Source organism: Cyprinus carpio, chromosome A11 (genome assembly GCF_018340385.1).
Source record: "Cyprinus carpio isolate SPL01 chromosome A11, ASM1834038v1, whole genome shotgun sequence".
Taxonomy (NCBI): Eukaryota; Metazoa; Chordata; class Actinopteri; order Cypriniformes; family Cyprinidae; genus Cyprinus; species Cyprinus carpio.
Window position 1 is genome coordinate 11,834,122 of NC_056582.1, and position 16,061 is coordinate 11,850,182.

Consider the following 16,061-nt stretch of genomic DNA (forward strand, 5'->3'; position numbering starts at 1 on the left):
CACATATATATATATACACACACATATAAAGCTTTAACCAATATAAAAATATGCTAGTTTTGTCTTGGCTAATTTTAGAGAGGTTTTTGACATTTAAAAAGCATCTTAGATCAGCAAAACATTAAGACTAATTTAAGCTATTTTTCAACAGGGTAAACTCACATCTTTTGACACATCAACAAATAAACTTTGTAAGTGTACTTCATCACAAAAGATTCTTTTCCTTTTCTCTCTCTTTTTTTTACTGCATAGTTTTATGTAATCTTTATTAATTGTGGATAGTAAAAATGTGAATACTGATCCAGCAGATCTACATGAGATATATAATTTGCATTGGAAAAACTGCCTCAGGCAGACTTATCTAATCTCTTTTCATATCAGATAAGCTTTTAAAAACAACCCGCTTTTGTAGGAGACAGTTTAAAGACCATAGTGATTAACATTCAAAAAGATGCAATTAAGCTGAGAGTCACTCAGAGAATTTGTTGACATTCAGTATGCTTAGCCTGCATCAAATAAAATATTATAAAGATTCTAGTGTTTTTATCATCAGGCGTGATAGTCAGGCATGATGTCAATTTTTAGGTCAACCCATTAATGAGTAAAGTAAAGTGTGTCACTTTATACCAAATTTTTGTCATAATTCAAGTAATGTTAACCACACACTGTGTGTGGTTTACATTACTTGAATTATACCAAAAATTTCAGTCATACCTCCAACATGCATTTTTAAGCTGCTGCGTTATTTAAAAAAATATATATATATATTTTAAAAGAACTTCAATAGTTGTTCAATTATTCAAGCAGGTAAACACACATCCGTGTTGTAGTTTTTATTTAGTATCTTGTTAGCTACACAACAACTTTACAATAAATGGTTGAGGTATATGTTGTTAACTCTTAAATCCAAAACTTTAAAGACTGCTACCTGAACATTTTATTCTTTTTCAAAAAAAAACAGAAGTAAAAATCTTAAGTAAAATCAAAGTTATTACATGAAGTAATAAGTTCATTGCAATTTCAACTAATATATATATATATATATATATATATAATTATATATATATATAATGGGTCTATCCCAATACCAATTAGGCGTGGGCCAGAATGAGATTTTGATGCTATGATACCTTAAACAAAAATATCACGGTTTCACTATATTGCGATTACAGATCTAAATTGTGTTATTTGTAAATGTCTGGGTAAAAAAAAAAAAACATTTTTTTCCAGTGAACACAATATATATATATTTTTTAAGCAACATACAGAATATTTTGAACAGTATAATTTTTTCTTAACTGTTTGCTGAATTGTGGGCTGACCTACAGCTTTTGATGTGGATGCTTGATTTGCTGCTAGAGCTACTGCTGCCCTAAAAAGAAACAAAGACTGGCATGTTAATTTAACCTAAATCTGTAATTAAAGCTAATTACCGTACTTTAGCAAAAATGTGTGTTTTAATTATATATATATATATATTTATACATGTATGATATTGTAAAATTTAAAAATAAAAAAAAAAGCAAAATATATATATATATATTTATACATGTATGTCTTTGTATAATTTTATATATAATTAGATTGTATAATTTAATAATAATAAAAAAAGCAAAACAGAATGTTCTGACTAGCTTTGTGAATTTAGCAACATAAAACATAAACAAAACAAAAACAGCAGACAGACTGAACGAGACGCAGGGTGGCGCTTATTGAACATCGACGATACAGCCTTTCCTTGGTTACTGCTGTAAACAAAGCTGCGCTGCACTTTAATATGCATTATACGGAAACAAAAATAAATAAATAATAATGTTTCCACAAGAATGACATTTTGGAAAATCATTGCAGTGCAGTTTGTGCAAGTCCAGAACATAGATCAGGAAAAAAATTAAAAATAAAACGGTCGATCATGTTCAAGGGGTTCACCTCCTTCAGCCATAGTATACACAGGTGAATGACTGCTCGAACCAGCATGAGGGGGACTTAGGCCTACTCTTCATGCTGCACACAACCTGAGGGATTCCTACACTTTCCATCTTTGACTAGACATGAAAAACTCCCCATACCACAGGAATGGTATAACGGAAAATTGTAGTGGTTTTGAAACCGTGCTATTATTAAACAGCGGTATACCTTTAAACCTGTTATCGGCCAATACTTGTCGTCTTGGCCACTTGAGAGTGCGTGCAAGCAACAGGAAATAAGTGAAAATGACTGACCTAGGTCTGATAAATTCCAGTGCCCTTAATGCCATCTAAATCCACACTATCTCTAATACACTATCTCTTAACCTCCAATACAGCTCTGAAGCATAATACCCATCATTCATCGTGTTAAGGAGCTCACGTGCCCTGGAAACACAAGATGTCGAAGTAAAAATTTCCAGTTAGATATTAAATATAATTTGGTAAAATGTAAGGTCCTCCACATTGTATGTGCTTTTTATCACTTATTTAAAAGCACCACAATTAAATTGTGCTGTCTGTTACATGGGAACTGAACAGACGTTTAGAAGTTTATTTTAAAGAACTGAAGATCTAAATGTGCAAATAAAGCTTTGTACAAGCTTCACAGCACTTAAAGGATTAGTTCACTTCCAGAATAAAAATTTCCTGATAATTTACTTACCCCCATGTCATCCAAGATGTTCATGTATTTCTTCAGTCGCAAAGAAATTAAGGTTTTTGAGGAAAACATTGCAGGATTTTTCTTCATGGACTTCAATGGTGGCCAGTGGGCTGAAGGTCTAAACTGCAGTTTAAATGCAGCTACATGATTCCAGCTGAGGAATAACGGTCTTATCTAGCAAAATGATTGGTCATTTTGGTCATTTTCTTAAAAAAATTAAATACAAAAATAATATACTTTTTAACCATAAATGCTTGTCTTGCACTAGCTCGACTTCAGGCTTTACGTTGTAAAGGTCACGCGTGACGTAGGCGGAAGTACCGACCCAGTGTTTACAAAGCGAACATGCAAAGAAAGTCAAATGCTTTTACCTTTACAAAAAAGGTAAAACCACCATGTCGGATGATTGTGAAGTTGGAGGAGAAAATGAGATGAATGCACACGGAGCTAGTGCAAGAAGTGCATTTGTGGTTAAAAAGTATATAATTTATTATTATTATTATTATTATTATTTTTTTTTAGAAAACAACCAATCGTTTCACTATAAGACCTTTATTCCTCGGCTGGGATCATGTAGAGCCATTCAAAGCTGCACTGAAACCACAATTTGGATCTTCAACCCGTTGGCCATTTGTATGCCCATTGTATAAAGAAAAATCCTGGAATGTTTTCCTCAAAAACCTTAATTTCCTTTGCAACTGAAGAAAGAAAGACATGAACATCTTGGAGGACATGGGGGTGAGTAAATTATCAGGATTTTTTTTATTCCGGAAGTGAACTAATCCTATAAATTGTTTTTCCCATTGGGAAATCAAAATACACATTTGCGGTCTACACACCTATTTTAACACTGGGACTAAATACCAGAAATATGTCATACAGACAAGTGGTCAAGTTCAAAGAGCGCAAGTGTGGGTTTTGGAGCAGGCCCAGTGACTCCCTAAACATAAAATAATATCATAAAATCTAGTAGAAATGACAAATAAATTCATTTCAATTTAAATGGATGGAAACAAATTTACTATAATGACTTTTTGTTTGTACAATGTTACTGTCTAGCCTATATGGAATGATTTCACAACTGGTTGAAACGAAAACACAAAAAACAGTGCATCTGGATTAGCCTAAGTAAAATCAGTAAAAAGGAAATCGTGGATAATTTCCTGAAGTTCTATACTCTAATACGAAAAACACAAAATTGGTTGTCTAGTGTTTCAGGAACTGCTGTAGTTGTTAAGGGTCGATTAAGCGTGGTGAATATCGTGAGCGAGAGAAACAGCTACTGTGCTGTCACGGAAACCACGTCAATGAGCCCCTCCCCCTACAGCTTCAGTTCAGAACCACGGTCAGCTCTCAGCGCGTGCTGCTCTCATTGTCAGTACATTGTCGGTGCCGTTCGGTACTAAATTGAAAGACTGCCTGAGGAAACCAGCAAAACAGCAGCCGTGAATTGTTTCCCCGATCCTCCCCGTGTTATCTTCCATTAAATCAGGCTATGGTAAACGGATAGTTAAACGAAAAAAACACGTAAGCAGCAATAATTTAATTCGGTGGACGACTGCTGGCTGTTGGAGCAGCTTTTTCACTCGCGCTGAGGGTAAGTGACACTTCTGATGTCGCGTTTGGACTGTAGACTGGAAAAATAAGCGTCTTCCGCACTTTTTCGTCCTCTGAAGCGAGTTACAGATGTTTTGTTTCTAAAAAAGACGCCCCTTGATTTGTCTCTTTTGATTTCAGAGAAACAAGAACTTACATTAAAATGTTGGACCCATCCTCCAGCGAGGAGGAGGCGGATGAGGTTGTGGAAGAAGAGCGCAAAGTGGTGGCGGCGCCCACGGCTGGTGGTCCTCGGGTGTCTCCAAGCAGGTCCAGCGAAAGCTCTGGTGGGTTACAGCCAAGCCGAAGCGCTAATGCCCGACCAACGAGCCCGAGCCCCTCAGTGGCGATCGAGAAGGAAAAGGATGATTTGGAAAAGATGCAAAGGGAGGAAGAGGAGAAAAAGAAGAGGCTTCAGCTTTACGTCTTTGTGATGCGCTGCATTGCCTATCCGTTTAACGCGAAGCAGCCGACCGACATGGCGAGACGACAGCAAAAGGTAAGAGGGCAAAGTCACATGCAACAGATTGCTGTTGAAATGAAGAATTGGTGAGCAGCACTCTTCTGGCTGTGCAAAAACACAATTGTAGCATGTAGTAGAGATGATTGATTCAGTCCTTAGCTGAATCAACATTAAATGCACCAGGAAATGTATTCCTATTTTCCAATGCAATAGAACTCAAAATTATGCTTTAATTTTAAATTTCAGAGTTGTATATATATAAAAATCAAATAAAAAAAATAAAGAATAAATAAATTAATTAACAAAAAATAAAATAAAAAATAAAATAAATTATTTATATATATATATATATATATATATATATATATATATATATATATATATATATGTATATATATATATATATATATATATATATATATATATATATATATATATATAATGTAAAAAATATAAACATTACCCATCTCGCATACTTTAACAAAAATACCAAAAATTAAATCTTAAGGTACATGAGGGTAGATAAAGGTACAAAGACAGTACACAGTGTTAAACATACAGTTTTGTTTACAGTGCTGTTTCATTTTTCTTGAGCACTTGCAGAGATGTCCTTTTCAGTATTTTTACTAAGAAATTGAGACCATTCACATCTCAAATGCCTTCACCATGATATCAAAAAAATAATGATTGTATACTGTATGTGCAAGACTGCCTGAAAGAAATGTTTATAAAATGCAATGAAAGTTTCCTACAGATACAAGGAGCCATAAATGTCTAAAATATTTTTACTGGTGACACATTTTCCAAAACCGTATTTTGTCAGATGTTTCCAATAACTAGCATGTTCTTCTATCAGCTTTGCTTTAGCACACATCTGTTGACTGAGTTTGCAACATGTTGAAGAGAAAAGTGGAGTTATAAAATACAGATTATCGTATGTTTAAGAAGTCTTGAGTGCGCATTTTAGGTGGCGTGTTACTGTGGCCAAAACATATTAATTTTAGGTGGCGTGTTACTGTGGCCAAAACAGATTACCAGCAAGATAATGTTTTACTATTAGAGTCTCACACTTACACAAGGCCACTTGTTTAATATCTTACTTTAGGAAAACCATTCAAGACATCCAAGATATATCCTTTATGTAACTTTGAATGTTTGCTGTCTAAGGATATCAAAAAGATGCATAAATCCAGATGGTTTTTGAGAGTTCAGGGCAATGTTGCTGACAAGTTGGCTTTATGAACATAACGGATGTCATAAACATGTCAGTGCCCTATTGGCAATATACAAACCTTAAAACCACCATTGAAGATGGTAGAAGACCATCTGCAACATTGCTTCCAGAGATTTCTATCAACAAGGGTGTATGTATCCCTTGTGAAAATAGCAATACCACAAGGCATTCCCTCAGATCCTATGAGAAAAAGTACTTGATTGTTATTCAAGAATGATGAAATCTGTCTGACTAGTTGTCATTATCTCTCCTTTGCAATGTAGAGTTGTATGCAAAACATGCTTTTGTCTAATATTAGTTCATTTAAGACCTTTTGCTTATCAAATATAAGTCAAAACCAAGTTTCTGACAGCTCCAAAGTTCTTTAATCTTGAAAACTAACAAACAGGCAGCTGTACCTCATTAGCACAATGTTTGAGAGATTGAGAGTTTGTGTTTGAGACATTTTCTCCTGGCTTGGAATCAAAGGCAGAGCTCTGACAGAATGAAATTGTCTTTTATGTCAGAATCTTGAATAATTTATGAGTGTTCATCATATCCATGAGTGCCTTATTCAAAAACGTTTATCATATATACAGTAGTAGCTTCAGCTTGGAGAATTTACAACTGTGAAGTAGAAATTTGAGAGCCAGTACATTACATATTGTTTGAATTTCAGCTCCGCCTCGTTTTAAGACTCACTGTGAGTTTAATTTCATACAATCTAAGGTCAAAAACAAGTTTGTCTGTCTTATTTGGTTGTGCACCCAGGGGCTTGTTTGCTTGCTGCTATTGTCTTCGGAGCCAGTGCCTTGGGACAATAAAAATAGTCTCTGTGGGAAGATATTCTCTAGCTGTTGTTGTGTCCTCACAGATGAGACTCATGTGAGACAATACATCAAGAACCAGTAGGTTTCCTTAGATATACAATTGAGTTTTTGTTACACTATATATTCCTCATTGTTATAGTTCTTTATTTATTAAATTATTAATCATTCAATCGTCTCAATACTTGGTTTTCTCAATAAAAGGTGCACTGGTCAGTCATATCATACATATTGTGATAGTTTTCCTTTGAGAGTAGAAGGAAATTCAACACAACTCTGTGCTCAGAGATAATAGTCTACACTAATCATTATTCAGACATCTCTAGCTAGATATCTGCCATGGCCACACTGACACATTATATTTCTTCAATTGATATTCATATAAGGTGCGGTCACATTGTTTACCGTTGTTCAACAAATTTTCTCGTTACATAGTGTTAACAAAAGCAAACGTGATATAAAAATTCACTGAAGAAACCATGGCATTTTAGTTTAGTTTGACAAGTGCTTTTTTATTGTGCCTTGTGTTTCACAGAACGTAAGAATAAGCCTTTATTACTTGCTAATCTGCCCCGTAATCATAATTTGTGTTAAAATGAATAAGAAATGTTGGTGTTTTACTGCAGCTAATGTGTATTTTAGCTTGAAACTGTAGCGAATTGCATGTATATACAGTATGTATGTTTTTGAGTTTTGAGAATAAGTTGGAAGCTAATAAGAAGCTCATTTTTCATGTTGGTTATTACTATTAATATTCATATTATATATTGTATAAATAAGTTAGATGTGAGGATGTAAACTTGACCATCTTCTCATGTTATAATGTCAGCCCTCAAAGACAGATTATTAATACCTATCTGCAACTTTGATTATGCATTTTCACAAAGTATCAGCGGTTAATGTATTTAAAGTTTTATAAATCCACTGATTTTTGCTAGCTTTGCTGTATAATAAAATACTGGGTATAGTCGTCGTTGTTGTTATTAAGTACTGTGGAAATATAAAATTAACATTAGAGTTTGCTTACCTCCCCTACCTCTGTCTTTGCTTTAATTATGATGCAGTGACATGCCTATTCACCCGTCTTATGATTATAAGCAAATCTGCTGTTTTTATTAACGCGGGACCTGCTCATGCCGCCAACTAAATATGGAAACTCTTCTTGGTGCTTGTTGCTGTCTGCTTCAGAAATGGTAGTTTAGTCGGTTGATTAGTCATGATGACAAGGTGCACGCTGTCACATTCTTAATGATCAGTAGGACCATGTCAGATGTCTTACGCTGCTGCCGCTCGCTGTCTCCGGCGTGTACCCACCCACACACTGAATGGACAGCCTAATTAAGAAGGCTATTAACAAAATCTCCTACAATGTCTTCTCTCTCTCTCTTCCTTCCTTTCTCGTTCTCACTCTCTCACACACAAACAGACAGACCAGCACAAATACACATACATTTAGAGACAAACAAGCAGGCACAACAGAAAGACTGTTCAGGGAAGGTAGTTACAGTGAGCACACGTGCACATCTAATGCCCAGTCAATTATGCCGCTAATGACTTTTAAAAAAGTATTTTTTAAAGAGTTATAAGTCATGAACCAAATCTACCAGATACAAGGTGAATCGCACCATTACAAACTTTAAGACTGTGTGCTTAATGTTTTTAGTAGACGAAAGAACTACAGTCCCATAAAGCACTGCGAAAGACAATTGAATTATAATTGATGGAGGAATATAAAACTATACATTTAAGTATGTGAATATATATATATATATATATATATAGATAGATAGATAGATAGATAGATAGATAGATAGATAGATAGATAGATAGTGGGTTGACACATTGAACTCCCTTGGCACAATTTTTTTTTGCAGAATCATGGGTAATGTAGTTTTCACCAGGAATTATGATGTTTTACACAATTATTTAAAAATAAGTTAAAATAACATGATCTGATGGATTAAATAAAAGCCATCGATTAACAACCTTGTAGCTCACAGTAGGTCTGTCTTGAATGGTTGACCAGTTATTGTTAAAAATCAATTGCACAACGGAGAAAATGAATGGGATTTTTACTTCTGGAACTCTACTTTTGCACTCTATATGGCAATTGTGGGACTGGAAGTAGTCTAGCATGATTTATATATATTTTTTTTAAAAGCACCGAAAAATAATTTATACAGTAATATTATTGTTATTATTGACATTTTATTACTGATTTAAGATTTCAGCCCTTCCCCAATCAGGTAGCTAGGAGCTATGTGTGAGTCACCGAAAAATAGCTGCTCGAGAGCAATACCAAGATGGCCACTGAGTCAAATTAATTGTCTTAAAGGGATTTTATTATTATTCAGCATGATCTGATCATCCTTCAGATAAGTATATTGTAACATTGGACAAGAAATGAGAATAATCTAAATTGTAAGCATGCAGTGAAAGTTGTCCTCAGACGATCCTTCGAGACATAAGCTGCTAGCTGTGTAATATGATGCCCTTACAAGAGTGTTGATTGAGTTATTGCATGACATCATTTACCACAATCTACTTTACAGAGAGAATAATAGCACCATGATACCACACAGCAGCATTTTCAGAGGTGATATGATGATACTAATCTGTTGTGCCTGTCTTGACAAGGTGTTCAGAAATTATTTGCTCAATTTCAATTGCAGGGCCTATTCTTGAGATGCATGAGATGTGGAGTTAATTACAGTCCTTGTTTAAAAAAAAATGACAGTATTGTTTCCACTTTTTGAGTCTTGCATTGTTATAACAAATACCTATTTTATAGGATTTAGTTATTTCTCTTTTTTAAGGGAGAGAGAAAGGAAGATTATTCAAGCGAGTGTACTGATATATCTCTCCACAAATCCATTTTCTTTTCCACTTCCTTTGCTGAGCAAAGAGGCTGTTCAACGCCCTTCTTGTGCTTGGAAGGGCAAGAATCTGAAAGGCCATTGTATTAGAGACAAACCATAACCCAGATAAGAGCTCTCTGTCTGTGAATGGTCTGCTGAGGTGCCTCTTACAGTTAATGTGTAGTGTAGACGGATGCACCAAAATGGCCTTAAGAGCCCTACTAGTGGGATAGGCCTGATCTGAGGTCAGCATTGTGGGCTGAAGATCTTTACGTGTAGGCCGGGGGAAGATTGCTATTGTGATAGCCAAGATGGATGCACAATCAAATGCTGGCTGATCTTGGGTCAGCTGCAAGTATGAGAGCCACATTATTGAAAGTCCATGCAGAAAATTCTGGAACTAGCACAGACTGAAAAGGAATTTTTGAAACTCTTTTGATATGAATAGATGTTTAAGTATGTGGTTGTTCTTGGTGTAAACGATAAATACCATTCATACTTTTGTTAATTCAGGTTGTGCAAATGGTTTGCTTTGTAATAAATTTGTTTTGAATTGTAATATTTTTTAATGATTTATTAAATGATTTTTTATTTGCAAATGACCTGTTTTTAATACATTTGTTTTACATTAGTTTTTTAATTGTAGTTTTTTAAATTAATTGTTATTTTAATTTTTTTATTATTTCATAATTTGAATCCATACTTTGAACCTGTATCTTCCACATGAGCATCACATCACATGCACTAAACACTACATTACAGCTCTTCTGACGAATGCATATTCATTGCATTTACTTTTTATATTTCTATTTATTTTTATTTTATTCAATTTATTTATTTAAGTTTTTGAAACAAACTGTACTGAGTGGAAACATTTGTGCATATTTGCATGTCTGGATTTAACAAACATCTTATAGTAGTAATGAGCAAACCACACACAGATACATGTGTTTCCATGGTGAGTGTGTTTATTGCACAAACGGGTGTTTGTGAGCATGTGCTTGAATAAAGCAGCGTAAAAACATTACCAATACAACCCCTCCATGTGTTGCTTTGTTGGTTGTTTGTAATCTGGGATTACACATCCATTTGCCTTCTGTGATCTGTTACATAACAGTCTCTATATGCATAAGAGTTTCAGTGTGAATTAAGAAGGTTTGAAGATACATTTACACATATATGTGGTAGACAGCAGTGTTCAGGTGTTTTAGATAGCTTAAAGGTATGAAAAATTAACATTAGTGAACAATATTTCAATTATTAAGTACTACTGGATTAAGAACGACATCCTTTCCAAATGGGTTCAAGTTAAAGGGATAGCTCACCCAAAAATGAAAATTCTGTCATCATTTACTCACCCTCGTGTCGTTCCAGGAGAAAAAAAAATACTATGGAAGTCAATGGCAACCACCAACTGTTTGAATAACAGCAATCTCCTAATATCTTCTTTTGAAACGACAAGAGGGTGAGTAAATGATGACAGAATTTTCATTTTTGGGTGAACTATCCCTTTAAGGATGTCTGAAAGTACTTTTATATTCATATCAAAATATTGATTGTGAAACTGTGGAAGCCTGATTTTTGCATCAGAGTAAGAAATTCATGTGATGTAAAAGTTAACTGTGATGTAGTTTAAATGTGTTTAAATCACAGAATGAGACATAAAGTGACAGTTATGTAAAATATTCGGAATTGTAAAATATTAAGTCACATTTGTAAGGAAGTTAAAATTCTGAGAAATGCAAATAGGAAATCTAAAGAAGTAATTGTAAAATATTACATCAGGATTGTGAGAAATAAAGTTCAAATTGTGAGAAATAAAGATGCAAAAGTGAAATATGAAGTCACAGTTGTAAATATAAAAGGGATAGTTCACCCAAAAATGAAAATTATGTCATTAATGACTCACCCTCATGTCGTTCCAAACCCGTGAGACCTCCGTTCATCTTCGGAACACAGTATAAGATATTTTAGATTTAGTCCGAGAGCTTTCTGTTCCTCCATTGAGAATGTATGTACGGTATACTGTCCACGTCCAGAAAGGTAATAAAAACATCTTCAAAGTAGTCCATGTGACATCAGAGGGTCCGTTAGAATTTTTTGAAGCATCGAAAAATACATTTTGGTCCAAAAATATCAAAAACTAATAATCTACTCACCTCTCGAACCGGACGCGTCCGACAGAAACGGTTCTTGACTCGAGAAGAAACATTGACTCGTTCTCAGTGATCAGCTCCTCGCTTCTCGAACCGGACGCGTCCGACAGAAACGGTTCTTGACTCGAGAACGAGTCAATGTTTCGTTCGTTATTTGGCTCGGCTCGGTGTTCATCTTCAATTCTCTCTTCACAGCAGTTCAGTCCGTGTACTGTTTGAGTAAATGAATTACTCCGGGATATTGGTTTATTTGAACTCACAGGGAGTGTCAGCCATGTTAATAAAGTTAACAGCTTAAGTCATTTGTGGATTAATGCTTATTGTTGACGCGTACCGTTTCAAACGATTCAGTTCGATTTGGTGAACTGGTTCAAGAAGATCCGGTTACATCGAGTGATTCGTTCGCGAACCGGATATCACTAAACTGCAGTGTTGTGAACGCGCTCATAACCGACCCGGGAGAGAAGTCAATGCTGAATAAAGTCGTAGTTTTTGATATTTTTGGACCAAAATGTATTTTCGATGCTTCAAAAAATTCTAACGGACCCTCTGATGTCACATGAACTACTTTGAAGATGTTATTTTATTACCTTTCTGGACGTGGGACAGTATACCGTACATACATTCTCAATGGAGGAACAGAAAGCTCTCGGACTAAATCTAAAATATCTTAAACTGTGTTCCGAAGATGAACGGAGGTCTCACGGGTTTGGAACGACATGAGGGTGAGTCATTAATGACATAATTTTCATTTTTGCGTGAACTATCCCTTTAAGTCAGTTGTGTGATATAAAGTTACAATTACAAGAAATAGATGCAAATGTGAAATACGAAGTCGCTATTATGAGAAATAAAGATGCAAATGTGAAATATGATTACAATTATAGGATATTAAGTTACAATTGTGAGAAATTATGTGAAATATGAATTCACAAATACCTTTTTTTGCTCTGAAAGCGTAAACAGACTTCCATATAAATCTGTCATGACATAAACAAAGAAACAAAATGACAAAAAGTCTACTTTATAAACACAGGGAATGCTGTGTATTAATGACTATACATCATCATAAAAAAAACATTCAGCAAAACAAGAAAGACAGAGAGAGAGAAAGACAGACAGACAGGCAGAGACTTCCTGTAGGAACACAGGCAGCATTGCGCATAAACTGAACATAACATCTAGAAGACATGAAAAGAAAGACAGAGAGAGAGAAAGACAGACAGACAGGCAGAGACTTAAGGGACATGAAAGCAGTCTGTCTCTCTACCTCGGGCTCACTGATCACTAACGGGAACCTGTTCTCAGAGAGAAACCCCAGACCACCATTCTCACGCAATCAACATGAGCCCAGTGGGCACCTGGGGAACACAGCACACACACACACACACACACACACACACACACACACACACACACACACACACACACACACACACACACACACACACACACACACACACACACACACACACACACACACACACACACAAATAGGCACATTCCATCATAAAGTCAAAAGGATGCACAAACAATGACAGGCAGTCTTATAAGTGTGCAGAGCGTAAATAAATGATGAACAAATGTTGCTGTACATTCAGACTAGAACATTCTTTTAGTATTATTATTAGCTGCATGTATTACGATTTGTTGTATTCCAGAGTTAACTTATTGTACCTGGGAGCTGAGATGTATGGTAGCCTGCTGGTGCCTTGGGAGTAAAAACATTGAAACGTTTTGGGTTGGTAAGATTTAAAAAAAAATGTTTAAATATAAACATAAAAACTAAACTAAAATAAAGTAACATAAACATAAAAACCATAATATTGTGAAATATTATTACAATTTAAAATAACTCTTTTCTATTTTAATATATTTAGAAATTTATTTATAATATATTTTGTTATTTATTCCTGTAATGGCAAAGCTGAATTTTCAGCATCATTACTTCAGTCTTCAGTGTCACATGATCCTTCAGAAATCATTTTTGCTCAAACTCACTTTTGACACTCTGTCACAATATCAGTTGAAGTCAACAGGAAATTAAAATGTATTGTTCACAGTTTGTCAGTATATGTTACTCACAATAATTTTTTTTATTTAATTTATAAAATGGATAGTTTAGATTATGATAAATTATGATTGGTTGAGCTGTGTTCGAAAGGCATTGTAAATTACTCAATGAACATACACCTGTGACCACATTCCATCAGTATTACTGTGCCACTGTATCTCTGTGTTGCTTGGCAACCATTCTGCTATTAGTATTACTGCGCCAAAGAAATTGTTTAAAAATTAATTTAGTGAATTTTGACTTAGCGGGTAGTCTAAGCACATACTAACCATGAACCCTGTGAAGCCTTGATTTACAGTGAATTTACTCCGCTCCTCGTTCCTTCCCACCAACTGTCTTGCCATTCTGGTAAAAAAATCAAGTCCCAACATACTTTTTTCTCATTGAATATTCTGTTTTACTTAAAACATGTAACATTAGGGAAGTAAAATGGGTTGTGAATGACATTTTGTGTTGACTTTGTGTTGAAGTAAAAAATTGTTGATTTGTTAAGAATCATTAAAGCACTCAAATAGTTAATTGTAGTATCTAAACCAATGGATAATACTAAACAATTTGAAGTAGCTGCTTCAAGCTTGATCTTTATCCAGTATATTTTAGATAATTTTATATGTCCTTTGAAATGCTTGGCTGTCTGTGCAGCTATACATGTTTTAAATTGTAAAATTTTGAAGCCCCTTATTCTACAGTAACTCATAAAATACATTCTTGCATTCTGACTGAGTGACATTTGGAAAGCCTTTCTTCTATCCCACGAGCTCTCTCTCTCTCCTGCTCATTATTGTCTCCATCTCTCTCACTGGTAAACAGAGCAAAAAAAGCCATGGACATGGGATGTTGACTCTCCTGTCGAACAAAACCAAATGCGACGCTCCGCTGAGCATGAAGGGAAGCAGAGACACCGCTCTGTGAAAAACAGCTCTCTGTGGAAGAGCACTTGCTGGAATTGTGCGCTTCCAGCATCCACACTAGGAAAGTCACATCAAGGACTGGCACTTGAATGAGAGGATGCACTGCAAAGATCAACAGTTTATACAGACCATGTTGAAAAACTATCCTGAACAGATGAGGATGTGATTTAAATGTGTAAACCTCACTCTTATTTGAGTGCAGGGCTTAGGTCAGCTCTAATGAAGTCAACAGGAGTCTGTTTTAACCTCTAGCTTAGTGAAATTTTTTTTCATCCCTACAACATGGACTTTTTCTAGTCGTCTGTTCAAACATATAAGCTTCCCTTCCCCCCATATGTCTCAACCCCCACTCCAGTGGTGGAAAGCACTGGGGATGCAAGTAATGTTTTAACCGACTAATACAATCCAGGCTTTCCTATCTTTATCTAGTATTCTAGTTAGCATGTGTGTGTGTCTGTGTTAGTAAATTACTACCCATGGATTTAATGACAAGGGTCTGTGTTTTGTCAGTTGCTATAGTAACCAGCAACAGGCAGGTGCGAGGTGGATCTGAGGTTGTATGTACAGTATGTAGCCGGTAGCTGTTTTACTGTTAGCGCATAAAGAGACCGTATAACAAAACTGGACTACTGTACTTTATTTAGCCTCTGTGAATCAGAGTTTCACATAACAGTTGATGAACAGAGAAAGGGAAGTGTCTGAATGTGAGAGTCATTAGCTGTATTTATTGCAGTCTGGGCGCTCCAGCTGCGACAGCGTGTGCCAACAGCAGTAAAATAGCCGTAACTCGAAGTTTAACAACATGATAGTTTAGACTTTACAGGGAGGAAATTAGTCATTTCCAAATAATTAAAGAAGAGGAAAGGACTGACAGGAAAGAATGAGGGATGGAGGAGCAGAGGTGAATGATTCATTAAAGGTTTCTAATCAAATTCTGCTCAATCATTAATTCCAAGAACATTAGTTATGGAGAGTCTCCAGTGACAGGCTGTTTGTTTATTACACTACACACCTTTGATATTCAACACTGATATGATTTTCAATACGTCATGCTAGATATGCCAGCTGTGGTGTTGAAAACAAACTGCATTAGATCAACAGAGTTTAGGCTATCTGTTATGTATATTTTAGGAACAACAGAGTGATGACTGAAAAACATTTACATTGAAGGTATGTATATTTTGTACCAAAGTGGTTGGTGTTGTGAGACTGTGCTCAGCCTGTGCACATGCACATTGGCTCGGTCAGCCTGAAATATATATTTTTAGTATTATTTTAGCTTAAGATTTAGCTCAAGACGTAACAAAATGTAAGATATTTAGCATAAGTGTA

General features: G+C 35.3%; 1 pseudogene; it reads left to right on the forward strand.

The window, feature by feature from the left end:
* The first annotated feature begins 3,959 nt into the window (after positions 1–3,959).
* The window catches only part of LOC109065736, a 104,119-nt pseudogene continuing 92,017 nt past the window's right edge, over positions 3,960–16,061 (forward strand).